Source organism: Sus scrofa, chromosome 11 (assembly GCF_054392235.1).
Source record: "Sus scrofa isolate SSC_HxYL_T2T_F1_AM1 chromosome 11, Sscrofa_HxYL_maternal_Yorkshire_Landrace_v2.0, whole genome shotgun sequence".
Taxonomy (NCBI): domain Eukaryota; kingdom Metazoa; phylum Chordata; class Mammalia; order Artiodactyla; family Suidae; genus Sus; species Sus scrofa.
The window spans coordinates 51,114,096-51,137,109 of NC_139393.1; the positions used below are offsets into that span (position 1 = coordinate 51,114,096).

General features: G+C 34.4%; 1 protein-coding gene across 7 annotated transcripts in view; it reads right to left on the bottom strand.

Moving 5' to 3' along the window:
• The window catches only part of DACH1 (dachshund family transcription factor 1), a 427,098-nt gene that overhangs the window by 345,835 nt on the left and 58,249 nt on the right, over positions 1–23,014 (bottom strand). For 3 of the 7 annotated variants that reach the window (XM_084981926.1, XM_084981924.1, XM_084981923.1), the window contains one exon: positions 21,465–21,548. The exons of the other annotated variants lie outside the window; for them this stretch is intronic. The gene's annotated coding sequence lies outside the window, so the exon portion shown is untranslated. The remainder of the gene's footprint in view (positions 1–21,464; positions 21,549–23,014) is intronic. 7 annotated transcript variants of the gene reach the window in all.

The window sequence follows — 23,014 nt, forward strand, 5'->3', positions numbered from 1 at the left end:
TTCATGGTGAAACTGCTATTGAAATTCTTTCAGTATGTGATATTAAAAACAACTGAACAAACAGAGATAAGGGACAAATAGGATTTGAAACAGACTTTTTTTTTTCTTACAGTGCAAAAGGAAAACAAATGAATGCTCTAGCCGAACCTATATACACCTTTCAGTAATTTCACTGCATAGATTTTCTTAATGCAGGAAAGTTTTGAACTGAAGTTCTTCTAAGCATCCCACTATACCCAATGAGACCATTTCTAAAATGCCTCCTTTGGACCACAAATTATGATTCTGAAGCATGAAGAAAAGAAAAGAAAAAAAAAGAGGAGTCCATATAACTCTCTTGCTGGCTTGGTTTACAGATTTACTCTTTGACAACTAGCATAATGCATGGATGAAGAGATTTAATAAATATTTGGTGATCAGGATGCCGTATCTAAGGAAAATCTTTTTTTTTTTTCTTTATTATGTCAGGGCTAATAGCAAAATCTCCAGAGTTAAATATTGTGAGAATGGAAGGCTTCTAATAAAAACTACCCAAAAGTATAATTGAAAAATGTACTTCATTCAGTTCAGTCTCTCGTATGTGGAAGAAGTTTGGAAAGTACTGGCTTTGCAAATCAAACTAATGTTAGCAACTTTCAGGTGGTCAGGGAAGTCAAATCTAAAGAAACAAGAAAAGCATTACTTTGCAATGATTTTTTTTTTCTTGCTTTGAAGGGAAGATGAAAGCTTATTTAGTTGCTATTTAGTTAGGTGTTCTTGTTTTATACTATGGCTGGATCAAAGCAACTATTGCTAAATTTACAAAACAGTTCACGGAACCCCTAGTAATTGAGTATAGGCTAAATGATCCATATCAACAACATGTGAACATAGCATCTGCCAAACAAAACTCATATTATTAGGTCTTCAAATGACCCATTATTTTGCCTAAAAATAACCCAAAACCAAATAGCAGTCTGAAACTCTGACATGACAATGAGTTCCAGATCTTTCCAACACAGCATATAGAACATGTGTTAATATCTGATAGGACAAAATTAGTTCAAGCATATTATAGTGATCATCATCCTTTAGTCTGGCGGAGTTTATTCTTTAGGGCTAACTTTCAATGTGTACAGATAAAAGCATGCCATGTGCAAGCAGCTGCCCTAATAGAACCATTGTCAATGACAATGGTTCACCTTAGATGAATGCATGTTATCTCTCTATGTTAATGCAGAACCATTATTTTCTTGATAATTTATTATACAGCAACAGTGTGGAATTAGTCTTGAAATAATAACCTTCCAAGCAAATTCAAATGTAAGCAGGTTTATTAAATATTTTGATGAGTCATAAAGTTCCATCAAAACTAGCATAATCCAGTCAAAACTTAAGTGTAGCAGAGGAGCAGATAGCTCCAATGCAATTTGCTCATTTCATATATTCAACTGCAAATTCTGGGTAGAGCTTGTAAAGTCTAGCACCAGCTACAGCTCTGTCTTCTTCCAAAAGCACCTAAGCTCATGGAAAGTTCACCTTCTCCTCCATCCAGTAATAATTTTCAACTCTATCACTCACTTGGCATGTGATTGTGTCTATCTTTGTAACTCCTCTTGTGTTTTTTCCCTTTCAATTATTTTTCTTCTTTGTTTCTTATCGGATAGATATTGCTTCCTTAACAGAATACACTATTGGAACCACCTTAATACGTCTTCACATTTTTATACAATCCAGCACAATGCAATTCACTACCAATTCTAAGGCCAGTAAATTTCTCTAAACAAATGACATACTATGTTCAGTTCTGCTTCCAAAAATTGAAGTAGATAGATATAATTAAGTACAAAGCAGAACAAAGATGACTGTAAATTTAAAAGAAACAAAGATTCTAAAATAAATGTCTGGTGAAGACATGCAAGGCACACACACAAACATAAACACATACCCAGAATCTAGGCAGTAGGAGAAAAAAGGGGGTGCTTCTCAATCAATTGTTACATTATTTTGAAGATAGTGGCTAATTTTTTTTCTATTTCCTTAAAAGTGAAGGACACTTTTAGTTTTGATATTAAAGAATAAATCCTGAAAATATTTTATGTACAAGACATATTAAACAAAGAATATTATAGAACTCACTTTATGAAAAGTTTAAAATGTTAGATTGAGAATTCAGCCTAGTCAGATGTTTGTATATTTCAACCCACAGTCATCTTATGTTTAGTATTACCTTCTACTCAACAAAAATATATGAACATGCTGTTACAAAGAGGCATAGTACGGAGTTCCCGTTGTGGTGCAGTGGTTAACGAATCCGACTAGGAACCATGAGGTTGCGGGTTCGGTCCCTGCCCTTGCTCAGTGGGTTAACGATCCAGCGTTGCCGTGAGCTGTGGTGTAGGCTGCAGACATGGCTCGGATCCCGCGTTGCTGTGGCTCTGGCGTAGGCCGGTGGCTACAGCTCCGATTAGACCCCTAGCCTGGGAACCTCCATATGCCGCGGGAGCGGCCCAAGAAATGGCAAAAGGACAAAACAAACAAACAAACAAAAAAACCAAAAAAACTAAAGAGGCATAGTAGTGACTGGCCATCATTCTGCTTCACCTAGACTTCATAATATCTTTGAGACATTGAGTTTCTTAGGTCTCTGGTGTTGACAGACCACATTCTATTGGGAGGAAATAGTAATATTAGGTAAACCAAATTGGGAGAACTTGCATTAATTTTACCTGATTCTCCATGAAAGGGGAGGGAACAGAATAACAGGGAGAGGTAAGCAGAAGAAAATGGAATCATCTGAAAGGTACGCAATACTTGATACCTAAGAATGTTATTCTAAAATTTCCTCTCTTAGAACATATTTTAGCCTTTGTGGCAGTCACCTTCAATTAAATAAATACCAAGTGTGTTGAGAAAAACACATTTTTCAAAGTATAAACAAAAGGGTAAGGGTCACCAGTAAATCTGTCCCAAGAGTAGGGTTATGGTTAAGCAGAAAGTAGAATAAAGATTAAAACTAGTTAACAGTTTTACTTAAATGTCTAAAATTCTCAACTATCTTTAGATTGACTTTTTTAGAAAGGATGACATTAGAATGCCTATTTATTGAAGAACTGATCTTCTATGACTTTCATTCAAAAGATGGCTAAGCCTTTAAGAGTTAAGGAAAAAAGTGAGACTCTTCAAAGCCTTTCAAAGTGGAGAGAGAATCTGAATTAACTTTGCATCCCAAGACATTTGGGATAAGAGATTTCTCATCTCAGCCTCTCTCTATCCAAACTTTCTGATTCCTTGCTCTTAATTTATATTAGGGCAAAAGGGAAACAAATTAACCATCTGACTATTTTATTTCTCAATGCATAATATCTCTTTTTAAGCGAAAACACTGAGACTCAAAGTTTAAGTGCAAGGACTTAACAGCTCATGAGTATGAGGGAGTTGGAACCTACATCATTCTTCTGGTCTTAAAACCTCTTTATTTCCCTTAATAATGATTTTTTAAAATATTTCTGAGACCTAATTATGAGGCCGGCCTTTTGCTAAGTACTTTACATACAATAATGATATTGGCAATAATTTGTGAGAGTAGGGCAAATGATTAGCCTAAAAAGAAAGAAAGGGTTAGAAAAGTTAAGTAATTTGCCCAAAGTCCCAAAGCTAATCCATGTTCTCTATCTACTGATTGTAGAGGTTAGAAACCTGAGATTCAATGAGATGACCTGTATGGCCAGAGGTTCAATGACCCAGATTCCTCCATCATGTCAAATGCATTGTTCCTGTACCCCTCTTTCAAGTGCGTGAGTATATATGACTCCATAAAAGGGGGCCTTGCAAGGGCCAGGACTGACCAAGAACAAGAGCACATTGACATGGTGTCTCTATATCAAGATGTCCTGTCATTGTCACCTACTAATCTCTTTTAGAAAAAATGAAAGCCACGTTTAAAAGGCAAATATACACAGAATTCCTTCTATTAATTTGAAAAATCTTGAATTGGCATTTAGGTACAAAGTCTTAGTTTTCCACCACTTTAACTAAAAAATAAAAATAGAAAATACCAATCGGTTGTCACAGAACACGATGGAAGATAATATGAGAAAAAGTATTTATAAATATATATGGATGACTACATCATTATGTAGAAACTGGCAGAATATTGTAAATCAACTATAATAATTTTTTAATACAGAAAATAAAAAAGTTATCCCCCTTTAAAGGGGAACCTCATTTTCTATTATTTAAGGTCTTCTTTGTCCAGGTAATCCTAACCATATTTCAAACCCAACTAGGAAATAACATATCTAGAATACAGTGCTTTTAAATCAGAGCCATAAATGGTTAAAAGAAAACTTGACTGACTCAAACGAAACGTTCTTTGATTTCCCAGAAAATTAATACTATTACTTTCACTTAATAATGTGAGTATGAAATGAGATAATATCACTATTCCCAGCAAAATCTATTTCTTATTTAGAAGCACATGTCCAGATTGGCTTCTCCACTTACCAAGAAAAATGATTAGAATATAAAGGAATGAGGTCTTTTAAGCTAAAGACATGACACTAATGGACTCAAGTACTTAAAAAATGCTGTAAAGATAGGAGTGAGTTCACATTTCTAGCTTAATAACCTCTTTTCTTAATGGTTCTCCCAAATCCTATACAATTCACCAACAAAACTTCTTGGGATTCTCACATCCTACCTTGTTTATTTTCTTGACTCATTGCCCTTTTTGTCCTTTCATTTATACATACATCATGACGCAGTTCAACTTTCAGCTCCTCTCGAAGAACTTCCATCTCTTCAAAGCAGAAGTAATTTTTGTTCATAATCTCACAGCATTTTTATTTTACACTGAAATCATTTATTCAGCATTCCACCAAGAAGCAGAGTAAAGAAACCATATCATTCTACTCTATGTGTACCCAGTATCAGGCCTGACATAGAACAATAAATGGTCCAAAGCGTTCGTGCTACCGACAAAAACCAAAACCAAAACAAGTGCAACTTGGAAATTAGCCAAATATCCATCCAAGCCTTCTGTGACTTAGATTACCTTGATCAAGATATTTAACCTCTTTAAACTTTAATTCTGCAGCTCTAAGATCAGGAGTATAACATCAGTCCTAATAAGACTGGTAGAAGATTCAAATTAAAAAGTTGATATTTATAACCTTGTGTGCTAACTAACATGGAAGTAGGTACTTGTGTGATGGATAGTTATTAGAATGAATAATTAATAGCAAGGAGAAATTAGGCTAAACATCAAGAAATGATTTCTTCTTTATTAAAATAGTTAATTTACAATGTTCCTTCAATTTCTGCTGTACAGCAAAGTAACAGTCATTCTATATATATATACACACACACATACATATATATATATATATATATATATATATATATATATATATATATACATTCTTTTTTTTTTTTTTCGCCTTTTGTCTTTTTAGGACCGCACCGGTGGCATATGGAGGTTCCCAGGCGAGGGGTCCAATCGGAGCTATAGCTGCTGGCCTACGCCACAGCCACAGCAACATGGGATCTGAGCTGCATCTGAGACCTACACCACAGCTCACAGCAATGCTGGATCCTTAGCCCGCTGAGCGAGGCCAGGGATCGAACCCGCAACCTCATGGTTACTAGTTGGGTTCGTTAACCAATGAGCCACTACAGGAGCTCCCTATAGATTCTTTTTTTTAATTCATACTATCTTCCATCATGTTTTTATCCAAAAGATTGGACATAGTTCCCTGTGCTGTATAGTAGGACCCCTAAACTATTTCTTAAGAAAGGTATTATGAGATGTGAACATCCAAGTGAGGTTGTGGACTTGTTTTCCCAGGACTTTTAATTTATTTAGTCTTTTTTTGTCTTTTTTAGGGCCGCATCTACATCATATGGAGGTTGCCAGGCTAAGGGTCCAATCGGTGCTGCACCTGCCAGCCTACACCACAGCCACAGTAATGTCAGATCCGAGGTGTGTCTGAGACCTATACCACAGCTCACAGCAATGCCAGATCCTTAACCTACTGAGCAAGGCCAGGGGTTGAACCTGTGTCTTCATGGATGCTAGATTTGATTCCACCAGACCAAGACAGGAACACCCCAGGACTTTTAATGAAAGAGTAAACAACCTTTTTTTTCTGGAATGCCTTATATTATTTGGATAACATGGTTTTGACAAATCACTTTCAGATATTATAACCATTAACCTTCCTCATTCTGCAAGTGACTTTGAAATGGCTTCAGTTCTTCAGGTATTGTTATTTTCTTCATGCAAAAGGGGTTAGAATCACATACTTGTCTGTTTTTACCCAAACATAGTAAAAAAAATAAAGAATTCTACTTAAGCTTTCTTTCAGTTGAATAAAAATGGATAATGGAGTTATTCCTTCCTGATCAAAACCATAAACAGATAAAACTATCCATGGTTATAAAAATCTTATTTACTTTTTTTCCTTTTGAATAACACTTTGACTATCATACTGTAACTTCTACAAATTTTGGCTGGTGACAAAGTTTTCCACCTACTACCAAATTTTCAGTATCAGTAATTCCCACTGGAAAGGCCATAACATATTTTAGCTGAATGATGTAAGATTATAAACATTCCTTCCAGAAATATTTCCAACATCTCTCAAGGCATATTTATTGTAAAAAGTGACTCAGCAGGTAAGCACACAAGAAATATTATATCTCAAACTAATTATAAAGGCTATAATTAATTAGGGAATCACATAAAGAAGACAATCACATGATATCATTTGTAGAGAGGATACGTCATATATTGTACCATATTATAAGCTGGACAGTTCATGTAAACATACTTAATTAGAAAATTCACCATTAAACTCTGCCTTGTGGACTAATATTCTTTCCCAAGGAGATCTAAAGATAGCGACAGATAGGAAATTGGTTTCTCCTATTGATTCTCTTTAACTATCATCTCTAGTAAAAGAAATTTATAATGAAAATAGAAACCAGCTATCCTTTTTCCCTTAGAAAGAAAAATGAACATTTTTTCTTCATACATAGAAAGCTCAGATAAAACTAAACTAATATAATCTTCTCACATGTATTAATAGTTCTAAAACTATGGATGTTAATAATCTCCTGTCTCACTTTCTTAGCCAATACATAATCATTCTACTAATTATGGTAGAAATATTTAGTTGCGTATTGTCATTATCACCCTATACTTTTTTATTCAAAACTGTTTTTTGGATTTTTTTTTTTTTTTTTTTTTTTTTTTTAGGGCCAAAACCCTAAAATATAGAAGCTCCCAGGCTAGGGGTCAAATCAGAGCCAGCCTACACCACAGCCACAGCAAAGCAAGATCCAAGCTGCATTTGCGACATACACCACAGCTCATGGCAATGCTGGATCCCTGACTGACTGACTGAGTGGGGCCTGGGATCGAACCGGTACCCTTATGGATACTAGTGGGATTCATTTCGGCTGTACCACAACGGACATTCCTCAAAACTGCTTTAGCACACACATATATACACAGATGGAAGCATACACGCACCTAAAAATACTTTATTATTATTTTTTACCTTAACTGTTACAAACGATAATTCCAATTTCACCCTGAAGCAATTCCAAAAAGAAAATGTGGTGTTTTGAAGTGATAAATGTCATGTGAAGAGAAAAGATCCTGGTGAAAGTGAGGAATTTAATCCTAATAAAACTTAAAACACCTTCCAGTAAGATGATCCTCTTAAGGTCATTCTAGATGCCTTCCACCAACCAACACATCACCTGAACTGGCTCAGTCCTTAAAGGGTCAAAATTTATTATCATTTCAGTTCATCTAATAAGTAATGTTTTTGCCGAACAAAACCAATTCCCAATAAATTCTCACTGTATTTGTGTGCTATGATTTGATTTAGAGGCCTATGGGGAGACACCATTTGGTAGCACAGAAACACAGAGGGGTAGGTGTTGCTGGGGAGAAGTAGGGCTCATGTGCCAGAAGTGTTATTGTGTCAGGTTGATTTATTGAGTGAGCTTCACTTCACCGAATGTTCCGAGATATTTATTTCCCTAAAGGCTCTGCAAAGATATGAACAGACCCGCATCCACAGATGTCATCATTGCTCATTTTACCGAGTCATGAAATTTTCTCAACTGCAATTTGTCCATCTAAAATTGCTGTAACTGAACAATGTCAATAGCAGCATCCTACCCGGATACCACCTTCTACATAAGGCTCTGTTGCCAAATTTGGTACGTCTGTGCAACTTCATGGTAATGAAAGTGACAGAACAGTTTCACTCTCATTTCCAAAGAGTCTTTCAGAGAAGTGGCTCCAATTTTTTAACTCCACGTTGAGTACTCAGATAAAGTCACACCCTTAAGAGGAACCAAATAGGAATGCCTAAACACAGAATACTCACCCCATCAAAATTAAAATAATAAGAGGTGGAGAAAAGTCAGTCCATCAAGCACACAGGCTGCGTGTCACCAAACCCAGAATTTCAAAAACGTCAACTCTCAGAAGAACCATCCCAAAATTGAGTATCTTAGACAGGAGGTAGGTTTTTACCTGTTTTCTTTTTCCCCCTCTTCATTATCAAGTAAACAACTCAGAGAGTTGATTTTTAAAAGGAAGCTGCTATATATGCAACCATTGCCTCTAACTTGTATTCAAAAACACGGGTGCAAACTTAACGAAAATAAGTTCTTAAGGTGCATTCATAATGCTAAACATTATGACTCGGGCATTTTTCATAATTTCATCTAAAATTGTCTTCAGACCCTAATAGAATTTCAATGTCTGTGTTAAATAAAAACTGCATGCCTGTGTTGTGTGTCAGAATTTTCGGGTTTATTTGAATATGTTAATATTTCTCATTATGCCATTAACAATAACCTTCATCCATTTGTGAAAAACATTTTGCCAAGCATGCACATAAAAAATTAGCAAGTGAAGCAAAATCACCTTAATTTGCTTTGGACCAGCAAATAACCAACTAATTTGCAGAAATCCCTGCCAAGCACTCATATTAAATGCTTCATGCTTATTTTATGACCTCTGCTGCTCTTCCCCTTCCCAGGCCCTGAATCATATGATCATTAACATATTGCAAGGTCTGAAACTTTATTTTTTACATTCTTTAATTAATGCCTGTTTATAGAAGGCCATAGGACTTCAGATCCAGTTAATGAAACTTTGCTCCCCCAGGCCCCTGGAGCCCAATAGAGAGCTCTCTCCTCTGTTGTTTTAGTAGCTTTTTTCCAACTGTTTGTTTATACACACTTAATTGATCTCTTTAGTCCCAGAAGCATTCCAGAGACACAACCTGTTTTGAGGCAAGCTAAAGTTTCCCCCCTTCCTTTAGAAAAGCCTTGAATGCCCAAGGTTATCAGTTTTAATTTGAAAGTTGAAGATTCAGCTTTATTTACACTGTCTAAAAATAAAAACTGATACAGGCCCCAAAGTGTTTACTTTTACATTCGTATACAGCGGAGGGGATCACAAGTGCATACTGTATATAATTATTTTGATGTAGAACTAAGTAATTACTAAATGCCGCTATGTCTTATTTTATGGCATTGAAGAAATGCCGTCCTTATAACATGTTGGAAATAAAAACAAATCAGGCTGCCAATGCATGAAATTTTCATGGCTCTTCAATTTACATTTTACATATTCCCTATGACAAGAATTTCTATTATGCTATTCTCTTTTTTCTGCTATAATTAAATTAAAAAAGTAATTGGCTGGTGCTGCACACTGCAGCAATGTCTTAATCACATAGACAAACAGTTTTACAATAGCTTACACCATTTGCCACATGGGGCAATGACATTATTGTACCAGACGATAAACTCGAGACAGATATCACATACCGGCTTTCAACCACCGTGTTGGCAAGAACAGAACACGAGGTTCACGCAGCACCCTGATTGGCACCTCTCTGATGGAATTCCCAATTAAGTAAAAGTGGCACAACTCTGGCCATGTGGTGTTGAAAACTGCCCAAATTCAAAGCTTATGAATCTGCACATACATGCTTATAAACTCTGGGTACGGAATATATGTCAGAAGGGCCAAAGAGAAAAATACGGCTGTGGGTTATAAATGCAGCAGGCATTATGAGCACTGGCAATGAGAAATAATTCTTTCTGCATTTTCTGAAGGAAAAAATCTTGATTGTACACCTGTTTTATTATGAGTGTACATTCTCATAGGGATATTTTTCTGTTTATATTTATAGTGAACACTGCACTCCAAGTTATTGCAGGTGGAGATTCAGAGTCATGAAATCTTCAGCGTTTTAAGAAATCTCACTGAGAAGGGATTCAGGAGACCTGAGTCTTTTTCTGGCCTTTCCAAGAACTCACAGGGTAACCTTGAGTGAGCTGCTTTCAACTCAGTTTGGTTATCCGTAAAACAAGTAAGTTTGACCCAATTATATCTAAGGTTCCATTCAGCCCTCCCATGCTATGATGATATCCAGATTCAATCCTTTTTATGAATAATACCTGAGAAAGAAACTAAAATAAGGCACAGGTGCTTCCAATGGCAGCAAGGCAGCAAAGTGGCATAAAAAAAGGTGAAAGATCTAATGTGATACATCCAGAATACTATAAAATAAAATGAAATGAAATGAAATAAAATAAAATAAACACAATTAGAAAAGCATGGGGGGAAACATAAGAAGAAGCAAACATACTTTATAGGTCAGCTTTCTCTATTGGTTTCAGTGAAGCCCTGTTTCAAAGACACTGAAAGCTAAAAATTTTCAAAGGGAGACTCTTCTAGATTTTTTAGTTATCTGTTTAGCAATGAAAACTTTTGCTCTTCCAGAAGAGTCACCTCTCCTCCCAACTGTCTATGAAGAAAGTCGGCCCCAGCAAATGAAGAATCATCAAGGGAGATTTTTCTAAACTTTATAAAACCGGGATGCTCTCTGCCACACCTACGCTTGATCACTTAAACAGGATTTGAAATCCTCATTGAACTGAGACCTCTGAAAAATATGAAAACAATCCATTCTGATAAAAGGTCAGCCTGTTTCTCAAATGGAATTGCTTTCTCCAAAAAAACTACATGATATTTTAATAGAGTTTAGTGACTAATGTGAAGTCCTCAGAAATTGCTCTTTGATCATTTTAATTATTATTAAAAATTTAAGACATCCCTTTGAAAAGGAGATCTCTGCAATAATAAACAATGTATGCCATGCCATATCCAAGGAGACACTGCACATGGTTAACAGCCATTTACAAATTAGTTTGAAGGAAATGATGGGATAAAACTAAATGTAGCACATAGAAAGTCTGTGTTTTAAAGTAGATGAAATAATTTTGAGAAGCTTTTCAGTGCACATTATACAATATAACTTATGGATAAAGAGGGCAAAATTTTTCTAGACTTTGGAAAATCTTACTCTTTCCTCCCAAGCAGCCCACCTTCCCACAGCTTCCTCTGTCTGAACTCTCTGCCTTATGGAAGCAAATTCCGTCCTTCCTGGTAAGGTGCCCAAGAGCTGAAAGTCTTCAATCTTCCCATAAATAAGGTGCAAATCAAATCTTATGATGGTATATTCAAGCTTTCAGGATCTCTGTTTGCCACCAGAAATGTCAGAGTTTAGTACCTACTACACCATAGATTTATGAGGAAATGCTTGTAGATTGACAAGTAATTTTGTAACAAATGCATCTTCAGCGTTAGATTCACAGGAATGTTTAGGACATGCCTAAATGATTTAGTATTTTATACCTCTGCTCAAAAGAACAGTTCATATAAGTCACTTCTATCTGAAGACTGTCAATCAAGCAGAAACTAAAAGTAATTTTAAAATATCATCATTCATTTACAAAAAAGTTTATCTCTAGCATTCAGGAGTGAAAGGTTCCAAGTGATAGACTGATACCAGGCAAAGTTTGAAATGCTTTAATTGAAACAAGGCAAATTACTTTCTTATTTAGATACGAACTACAGAGCATTTCTGATTACTTTTATTTATGAGCTGCCAATATTTGAACATATGCAAAGTTTGAATTGTTTCCCATTTGCCCTAGACTTTAAAAAACATAATTCCTTTTCTTAATGTGCCAACCTTCGGGGCAAGGAGTTGTAATGAACACCTCCCAGTCACACAGAATTACAATGTTCTTTATCTCCCCCAGTACTGGAAGGAAAAAAAAAAAAAAAAAAAAAAAACTTCCAAAGGTTTGGAATCCTGAAACCTGTAAACAAAATCTGTGGAGCAGATAAAATTTTAAATGGCACAATGCAATTAAAGCTGAATTCAATTTGAGCACACCCTGTCCATCTGTCAGATGGAAACAAAAGCCGAGGAGCTCCATTATTGCTGAATCCCTGCTCTTGTTAATTTGCTTGCTGAGAGATTTCAATTTCTAGGAAGTGCACAAATTAGTGTTCAGTCAGGGCTAGATCCTCAGTAAGTATAAGCAGATGGTGGAAATCAGCCCTAATCAAGTGGCCAAAGCCTTTTTTTTCTGTCTGATTAAAGCATTTTAATCCTTTCAGATTGTCTGCTTTTTTAACAAATATTCACCATCCTTTATTTTTCTTATATTCCAGGATAGATTTAAATTTAGCCTCTGCACATGAGAGGAAAAACAACTTAAGAAATATAGCTCTCAGCATCTGAATTTAAAGCAGTGGCCAACTGGATTTGTGAATTCATTTCATGCCTTTTTTCCTATTATATGTTAAATAATTGTTTGAATCATTATTAATTTATATGCAAATATAAATAAGACATATTTAATCTGTCTTGGTGGAATTAAATTACTGAAAGACAAAAGAGTTAGAAAAATGTTCAGCATTAACATTAAAGCCAGCCAAAACCGAGGACAACCAGAAAATGTAACATCTATGTATAAATCTCTCATAGAAAAAGTAGGAAAAGATTTTATTTTTACATTAATACAATCTAATGAAAACATGAAATTTTAGTAAGAAGATATATTGAAATCAAACCAATGAAGATCTAATAACTAAAGAACTGAAGTCTTTGCAAATATTGAAAACAAAAATTAATTAGGAATAAAAGCTATATAATTGTTTTCAGAATATGAGATACACACTCTTAAAATGTAAAACGGCTATAACCGTTAGAAGTTATGCTACAAGTTTGGTTTACTAAAGGCTCACATACAGATTTACAAGCCAAGAAATAAATGAAGGCAAAAATTTTAAAAATATGCAGAGAAGCAGTATTAATTGCAATTTAACTGTGTGTTTAAGCAAACAGTTGGCAAAAACAAAGTCCTTCTGCCTCCAACATCTATCCAGGGTATATGCAAAATAAACCTTTCCAATTATATGAAAAATGTTTGTGATAATTACTTGGCGAAAGAATTTCAAGGTAAGTTCTCACATACAATTTTGAAAGCTCTCTTAAACTCAGACACACCAATGAGAAATATTTATGGGGAAAAACATAATTGTTCCATATCAAAAAATATTTTTGAACAAGATGAAACTTTTCGTTAAACATTTGTATGATTTCTGATATGCTGAATATTTGTAAGATGCCTGGTAGGGCTTTAACGTCCTGTTTAGCAACGTTGTTACACAACCTGCTTCTTAACAAACACCCTATCTAACAGTTTGGTGAAATTTTACAAGTGTTTATGCATATTTTTTATATGTTTAACTAGGATAATTACTAAAAAACTGGAGTTTTCATTTCCCTCTTGAACGTTTTCAGTTTCTATTTACAAATTCTGACTGAAATACATTCTATATGCCAAATCTTTATATGGCAACAAATTCGTGCATTTGCCTATGATTTTAAATATGCAGATTTTCCAAGTTTAAAAACTATAACTACCATACATAAGGATTAAGGGTTTGTTAAATGTACTTTTACATTTTGAAGTTTCTACTAAAACTATTCTTAAAATTCTCACTCCAAAATAAATCGTAGGCCAAAAGCCTTCAAACCCACTGGACAGTCATGTCACGGAGAGAGCTTTAGAGTTTTTCCACCATTTGTAAACATGGAATCAGGCTCAAATCAGCTTTCTCAAAAGAAAGTATTTCCTTTCTATTCCTTTCATGCATTCACTATCTAATAGTGTAATTCAGAAGTGAAAACCTTGCTCACGTCTCAACACCCTCTCTTTAAAACCAGCCTTAAAATGTTAGATCCCTCTAGATTCTCAGGCATTAGTGACTTTACCTATTTGTGCCTAGAACTGAGTACTTGGCAATACACATTTGCAAAACATATTTAGATACTAAGCTGAGAAGATTACAACATGAGCAGGAGGAATAGAGTGACTGCTATACACCCATTTTTGTTTAATATCTACTATGAGCAGGTGTAGGAGAAGATGTTCAAGAAATCCATGCCCTTCATCTTCATTCTTTCATCACTGTCACCACTCGAGTTCTGGAATCATAACTTTTGCCTGGGTTACTTCATAACCTCCTATTTGGCTTCCCTACCTCTTTAGAGATTCCTTCTGTCAACAAAATAAGCCTTGTTTGCCAATCCTACCTAGGTTCTTGATGTGATGGCCTTAGCCAATGTTCAAAGCTCCTCTTCCAACTAAATCTTATCACTCACTGGCATGGTATCACATATGCCTTCTACTCTCAATGCCCTGACTTTGCTCACCAAGTTCCCTGCATCTTGGAATGCCATTGCAATTTGGCTTCAACTGCCAGAGTACCCCCCCCCAAAGCTTTTCTCAATTTCTACTAACTTCATAAACCCTTCTCCTCCATCACAGACTAGAATTGGTGTCTCTTCACTTTTTGCTCCATTATCTTCTTCTTCTTCTTTTTATTTTTATTTTTATTTTTGATATATCTAGTTACAGCATCCTGACTTACGTTAACCCAATTATTCACATAAGTATTTATCTTATCTTCTCTATCACATAGGAAGTCTCTTGTCTGTTAGTTTATTGCTTGGTTTTGTTTTCTCTGGAACGCAGTAATGTACCTTCCATGTTATAGAGCTTCACTCTCAATAGAGGCACCACTAGCTGGGTGTCTATCCAAATTAACAGTGGGGAAAACTAACTAAAATTTAAAATTCAGTTCCTCAATTGCACTTGCCACATATCAGGCACTCAACAGCCCCATGTGGCCAGTGGCTATCAAACTGAACAGTGCAGGCATGGACCATTTTCAGCATTAAAGAATCTAACAGACAGCACCACTGTAGAGACTCGATTCAAATTTATATTTAATTATCATCAAAGTGCCATAAGAATAGGAATCAAGGAGGGAATCTTGAAGGTGAATTTCTTGATAGTTTGTAGAAAAGGCTAATGTATCTCAGGGAGGTTTTGGTAAGCTCAGAGCATCCAACAGTTTCTCTTTCCAGCATATTAAAAACTACCCCAATGAGGCCAGGACAATTTTCTGATACTTCATATATAATTAATAGTGGTTAAGGAAATTTATATGGCAACTGTTTTGCAGAACCTTTAATTCATACTTTCAATATTTAAAAAGGCTGCTGTCACGGCTGGTAGGAATAAAATTAAACCCACCAGCTGTGGTTTATTTTTTGAGAAAAACACATAACATTTTATTTCTGCTTTGTCTGTCATCCTTGTAAATGTCAGAAATACAGAATCGAAAAGTACTGAATACCCTAGTTTACCATTGGAGCCTTCTGAAAATATTTTTTTTAAATTAGATGAATATATTAGATGAAAATCTCTTGGGAGATTTTTGTTTCTTTGGATAGTGATATAAAGCACACGGTTCTCATATTTGTTTCGGAAAAGAAATGTTATAATATAATCCAATTGGATACTTTGTTATTTTTCTATTCTTTTCTTTGTGAGACTTTTCATCTGAAGATGACAGAGGAAAATTTTTAAGAGAGATAAAATTTTCTATTCTTCCCTTTATTAGAATTTTGAGACCATTCTAAGAAATGTCATCCTAGTTTATTTAAAATTGACCAGGTGTTTAGCCATAAAGGTCAAGAGTATTTTGCTTAGACTTCATCATAGTTTTCATGAGACATTCTAGACTCACAGTACTGAATTATAATTCCTTTTGATCTATGGCATTGATGTTACACACTGGAATAATAGAACTTACTTGTCAAAAAATTCACCTGGAACATAAGATAATACAGTCTGACAATTTAATTTTTTCCATTATTTTTAACCAGGAAATTTTTTATTCTATTTTTTTCATGTTTTTGCCTTGTAAGCAGTCAGCCATTGGTAATTACCCTAAGTATAAAGACTTAAGCACAAAAACTTAGGCATTACCTGTTACATATCAGCACTTGTTAATGTCATCCTAATCAAAATAAAATTATTTAAATCTAAGTAGTATTACATATTATGAAGAATTTCCTGATCAGATTTCTGAAAGCTCACTATTAGCTCACAATACTATTAACTATTCTTGGTCTGCTTGCCTGCAGAAATTTCCTTTACCAACCTGTATTGATATTGTTACTCTCCTCTACTGAGTCTAAAATCTCCATGAGGAGAGTGCTTTATACCAAAAAGGTAGAATCCTTCCAAAATTTCATGACCTTTTCATTAACATCCCACAACTAATAAATTTCTTCCATCAATTGAAACCTCAAAAAGTCGACATAAGTTTACACATAGTATAGGAAATATGGAGAGAAAACCATCATGAGTGCCCAGGATATCAGGGAAGTAGAAGGTGCAAATATGACAACTCCAGGGCCGAGTTGGGTTCCAGGAAAGAGTTGCAGGAAGGCACAAGAGAGGCACTTATTGCATTTTGCAGTTTTGCCTAAGGCAGATTCTGCTTTTGCAGAACAATATGAACAAGGTAAATCAGTATCCTTATACTAAGTATGTTTAATATGTACACTAAATTAACAATAGTCTATTCAAATGGTAGGTTTATATTTTTTAAAAAAACGTAACAACATGCCAATAAAATTATTTGCTAATGTATTTATAGCTCAGAACTGTAGCTTCAGTGAGATTAAAATAAATAGTGGAACCTCATGTTTGCCAGTTCATTCCCACTTTCAGCACCCCTGTCATTTTGTAATGCTCTGCCAGTATTTATCACAGATTGCGAAACAGAAAAAAAAAAGTCCCTGAATATGTAAAAATAGCAGCTGTTATTTGCCATTAACAATCGGGCAACTTCATAAATCTTTACACACTCAGAGAGAAAACAGAAGTGTGAGGTTTTTAAGATTGGTCAAAGTAAACTTTTACTGTCTTAAAGCCAAAAAATACTTTAAATGTGTAACCTATTATTCCTTTTGATTATAAATATTTCTGAAAATGTAAGCCTAATAGTTCATCTTTGGTCACTATATAACATGGATGCTAATATCAACAGCAGGTGATCAAATTTTCTACAAATCGACAGATAAAATAAAAAATATTTCTAAAAAAATCAATCCACATCCCAATTTTTACTCCTGTCCAAATAATCTGGCAATATCTCACAGTGCCAGATTTTCTAGGTCTCAACTGACACTGCTTTGGTAAATGAATCTTAAAATATCCTTATCATATCTAACCTTGATGATAACCATTGTCTCCTGAATGCTCTTCCTAATGCTAATATTGTCCCCATCAAATAATGTTGCCAGAGTAATTTATGCAGTCTAAAAAAAAAAAAACAAAAAACCTGAATCATACAACTTCCCTGCTTAGTATCCTGACATGTAGATCTTCCATGATCTGACCATTACTGTATCTCTGATATCATCCAACCTTGGACCAATAGACAATCTTGGGCCCACTATATAAACCTATGACAAGCAGGGCTCAAACTGCTTTTGCTCATATTTCTACACTTTTTTTGTGGGGGGAGGGGTGGGGACATGTTTCTTACAGCTTTACACAGATATCTCAAGATTTTTTTAGGAATTAATTTCAATTCTATTTCATATTTATAATAACCTTATTAATAGGCTGGTTCTAGAAAGTCTCCAAGATTTTTTGTTGTTATTATTCCACAAACCTGTTTCTGTGACCTCAACTTTCATTATTGCCCAGAATTATCCATTTTATGGTCTCCCTTGATCAAATTAAACATCTGTTGGCAGAATTCCTGCTATATTTTTGCTATGGTTAAAGCTCTAAACAAATTGTCTAGTAGTTTGCAAAGAACTTTCATAATTTTTATAAACACAAAAGTAATCAAAAGAGAAATAGAAGCATCTTTGGAGGCACTAATGTAATCTATTTCTGCATCCTTCGTAGAGGTGATTTTAATTTAACATCATATGATATAAAATATCATGTTCCCTATTCTGTCAAGGTCATTTGGTCACTGATTTCAAAGGAATCGATGTTTTGGAGCAGTCTGACATCTTGCTTGTATGTCTTAAGCAAGGCTTAGTCAATATAATAAGAAGAATCATTAGTTATTCAAGGTAAAACTTACGAAAAATGCAACCAAGACACTTTGACCTTCTCTGAATCAGGAAATGCTCTGTGCATCTTTATGCTCTTTTAAATATAATTTGTCTAAACTGTCTAAAGTAAGTCAAAAACTATCACTCAACCCTCTTAGTAAAAAGGGTAAATTTTAATTGCAGAACTTAAAACCTCACAATTAAAAGCAGTGCTGCTACTTAAAGCCAGCACAAACACAAGAATGAACACTGATGCATACAAATTAGATTTCTTAACATATTTATCATTCTGAAGGATAATCTAAAGCATAGACCATTTATATGCTTTAACTGTTTTCATAAGGAAGAAATAAAATGGACGATTGTTACAGTTTTATAAAGTTTTGTCATTTATGGTCTTAGTAATAACTTTATGACTGTCAAAATCCTTTACCTGATGAGATATTCATCATACACCTTACACAGGAAACAGAGATAAAAAGGAAAAAAAACCCTTTACCCTGTAAAATGTACTTGGAAATCTTTAATATTAATATGCACATGCTTAAGATTATATTGAAAATGATGCTAACTAAGGAAATGCAAGAAAATAGTCTACCCAATATATAAGGAGAATAATATAAGAAGAAAAAAATGAATATTATTATTCCTAAATATATAGTAACTACAATTTTCTGTTTTTTCCAAACAAAGGTGTACTGACTGCCTTTTACGTGGGACACCGTCTTGTTTAATAACAACTTTATAATAAAACTTATGTGCTCAAATGATGTAATTCTTCAGTAGACAAACTAATGGGATGTATAGATATGGGAAATACAGCAGGAAGGAGAATAAGTGTATGGTAATATTATAATTAAGTATTAACTAATATGTAGATCCTAATGTTATAAAAAGCTAAAGAGGAAGGACACAGATTTAACCACCCACTTTTTTTTTTTAATGGCTGCACATGCACCATATGGAAGTTCCCAGGCCAGGGACTGAATTCCAACTGCAGCTTCATCTGTATCACACCTGCAGCAATGCCAGATCCTTTAACCCACAGCAGCAGGCTGGTGATCAAACCCATATCACCACAGCAACCTGAGCCTCTGCAGTTGGATTTTTACCCCACTGTACCATAGAGGGAACTCCAACCAACTCATCGTCTTGTGTTTGGAATCCTCAGAGAAAGAAGCTGAAGAAAGAGTACTAAGGATTAGGCAGTTTTCTAGTATTCAAGAAAATCATGCTAGAAAATACTCTGAGAATACAATGGGGAGGGGGTGCATTGGGGTGGAAGGTACAAGGAGAGAACAGAGTCACCATGATTGAAAGAAAAACAACACACAGAATTGGTGAAAAGAGAAGTTAACCTGAAGACCAACTTTGCTAATTCCACAATTTTGCAGAGGTTAACTATATCTAATATAAAAACAAACAACATTTACCAAGAGCCTATTAAATACCAGGGACTGTACTAAATACTTGGTTATGTTATTTAACACTCACAAAAACATTATAATTTAGAAAGAGTTAATCTACTTACAGATGAGAGAAAGGCTAGAGGGCATGGAAGGGACTAAGATTTGAATTTAGGTTTATCTAATGTTCAAATCTATGTCCTTCCTATCATACTATACTTTTCAATAAAAGAAAAGTCCATTCAAGTGAACATATTTTATCATATGTAACCACCAGTGTGTAAACTTTAGCAGGAATAATACAATTTAGTAGACTAGTGGGTATCTACAACAAATCACTGGATTTATGGGGAATTCTGTATAGCATGAGTATTTTATGAGAGCGCTTCACTCCCAAAGAATTCATTAAGTAAGTCACAAGTTATAAAAGCATTGACAAGATATAATGTGGACTCAGGTGACTTTTTTTTATTTTGAATAGGAAGAAAAAATACTATGAATTTGCCTGTAGAAATGGTAGAGAAAAGATAAATTGATTGCTCTAATCTTTTAGCACAATCATAACTAAAAACTCGTATAGCTTCGACTTCATTATTTTTAACAAAATTCACTACGTTACAGTTACTTGTGGAGTAGAAAGTACCATAAATAATTTAAATTAAACTACACTTGTCAAAATAAATGAACAAGTAGGTTTTATGATGCAGTACATTTTATGATGCCCTTGATTCTTTAATTTGTGTGTTTTGCTTAGTTGCTAATTCCCAAAATACTATAATCTGCAATGACTCTTGTACTCATTAGTATAGATAACCAATGCCCCAGCTCAACAAGAAAATCAGTGTCAAGAAGCATTCTACTGAATCAAAATGTCTTTTCAAGAACATCTTGTGAATACTTTATAAATATTGGTTTGAAATAAATAAGAGAAATAGTTCACCTCTTTTCTATTATTCACCAATTACTCCTATCTCACTAATTATTCTTCACCAATTATTCCTATTTTTAGGGATATATCTTGTCTATAGTTGTAGTTATATAGCTACAGCTACAGCTGCACCTACATCTATATCTATCTATATGAAAATCTATGGGGATTGGTGCTAACTATTCTAATCCAAAGCTATCTTATTAAAATCACCAAGCAAAGAAGTTTCCTACTAATTTATCAACTTTGTCCCACTGCAGGTAATATTTCAAAATTTGGGTTATGACCTTCTTTGATATTTTATTATGTATATACTCATAAAGGTTTTCTTCAAGACTGGTCTTAGAGGTCTCCAACAAGATCTAGGCAGAATTATCGCAGGGCAAATCATTAAAATAGTTTAGATATTTATTTGAAATGATAAAATGCATAATTTATACTATATCAAAGAAGGCTGTAACAGAAAATTCCGTGTCTATTATGTATTACAGATTGAATATGAAAAAAAAAATCCCTAAGAAATAAAAACGTTTCTTCAAACTCATACAATTTCCAAATCCTAGATTAAGACCATCTGTTTTTTTTTCATCACAACTACATACCAATAGAAATAAAACTTGCTCAGAGAGCTGCATTACCTTCACAGACACTAGTTTACCATTTACTTATTCAACCTCTGACATCTTTCGAGAATATCTAACTTAACACCAAGAAATCAGAGAGGAAATGCTTGGAAAAGTCGTTGAGCATGCTTAGATTTTGAGGGTATCAAACCAGCAGTATCCACCTTATGTTATTCCTTTGTTATTTTACCTGCCATCTTGCTGTAGAGTGCAAGTAACAAAAAGGCAATTGAATCATCCCTTGGCAGGATCCCTTGAACCTCAGTTTCTTCTTCTATAAAATAAGATTAAAAAATCCTCATGTTAAGCACAAATAAGTAAATATTTATTAAAAATATTTTTCGAAACTGGAATTCTACATAAGCAGTTTAAAAATATTTTAAAACTGATTCTTTCATTACAAGTTGATCTTCAGTGTTCATAAGCTAAAGCAGAAAGAACTAAACACATTTTTCCTTTCTCCTCATTCTTAGCAAATTTACACATTTGTTCCCTTTCATGCACTTTAAATCTTTCAGAAATTGACTACCAAATTAAGTTGTCCTACAACTATTTAAAACTATGCTCCCAGTACTAATTTCAAGGATCATAGTGCCCTTTCACATAATTTGCTTTTACTCTGGATTTATGATTTATTGATAGATTTCATAATGGATTAAACTCAAGGAATATATATTTAAATATTAGGCAGAAAGCTCTAGTGTTATATGCACTGTAATTTAAAAAAAAAAAGAGTTTCCACTCTTAAGGACATAAATTGAGCTACTCATGATCTGTGATCTTCATTTGCCTTTCTCACATAATATATCAGCATCATACATTCTGATGTTACATTCCCATTTCTGTTTGTTGTCTTTCTTAAGAGAAAAAAAAAATCTTAGAGCTATGGTGAATTACTGCTGTGGTGCAACAGGTTAAGGATCCAGCATTGCTACAATTGAGGCATTGGTTATAGCTATAGCTTACATTCAACATCTGGCCCAGGATCTTCAACATGCCACAGGTGCAGTCAAAAAATAAAAACAAATTAAAAATTTAAAAATTCTAGAGCTACGAAAAAATTCTCCCCACTTATGGCAGTTCTGGTTTATTTAATCAACTTTCACTCTTAAAAGTGTATTGTTCTTATCTTGATGAGTTTAGATGAAAGATGTTAGCTTTATTCCAAAAGTACATAATCTGCTCAGTATTAGAAGACAAGTAAACTGGTGGTTAGAGGCATCAAAATGGTGTCATTTGTACATAAATTAAAGTAGAGTACTTAACCATTTAACTTGGGATTTCTTTTAACAAGAAGAGGCTAAGCCATGGGCCATACACACATACAAAAAAAAAGAAAAAAGTTATGTGAAAAATTGCTTATTCCCTCAGAGACCTACATCGCGTAAATTGGCATTGAGTTATTATCCAATGAAATCACGTTTCGGTGCTCCAATTACAATTCACCTAATTGCTAAATAACACCACAGTCTGGCAGCCTCATATTGCTTGTCTGTCCTATGCCCACTTCTTTTTAGATGTGAAAACTCACAGGTACTTTTCCATATGATAACTGCCAATCAAAATTATTCCTATAGTTTTTGTACTTGGCTTCTATTAAAATGTTGTCTGATATGCTTAGTTCCTTAAACATATTCAGAATTTTCAAAGATAATGGATTTTACAAGTTAAAATATTTCTTGAGCGCCTCGTATGTTCTAGGCATTGCACTTGGTCATCCCATGCATGCCAATCCTAAAA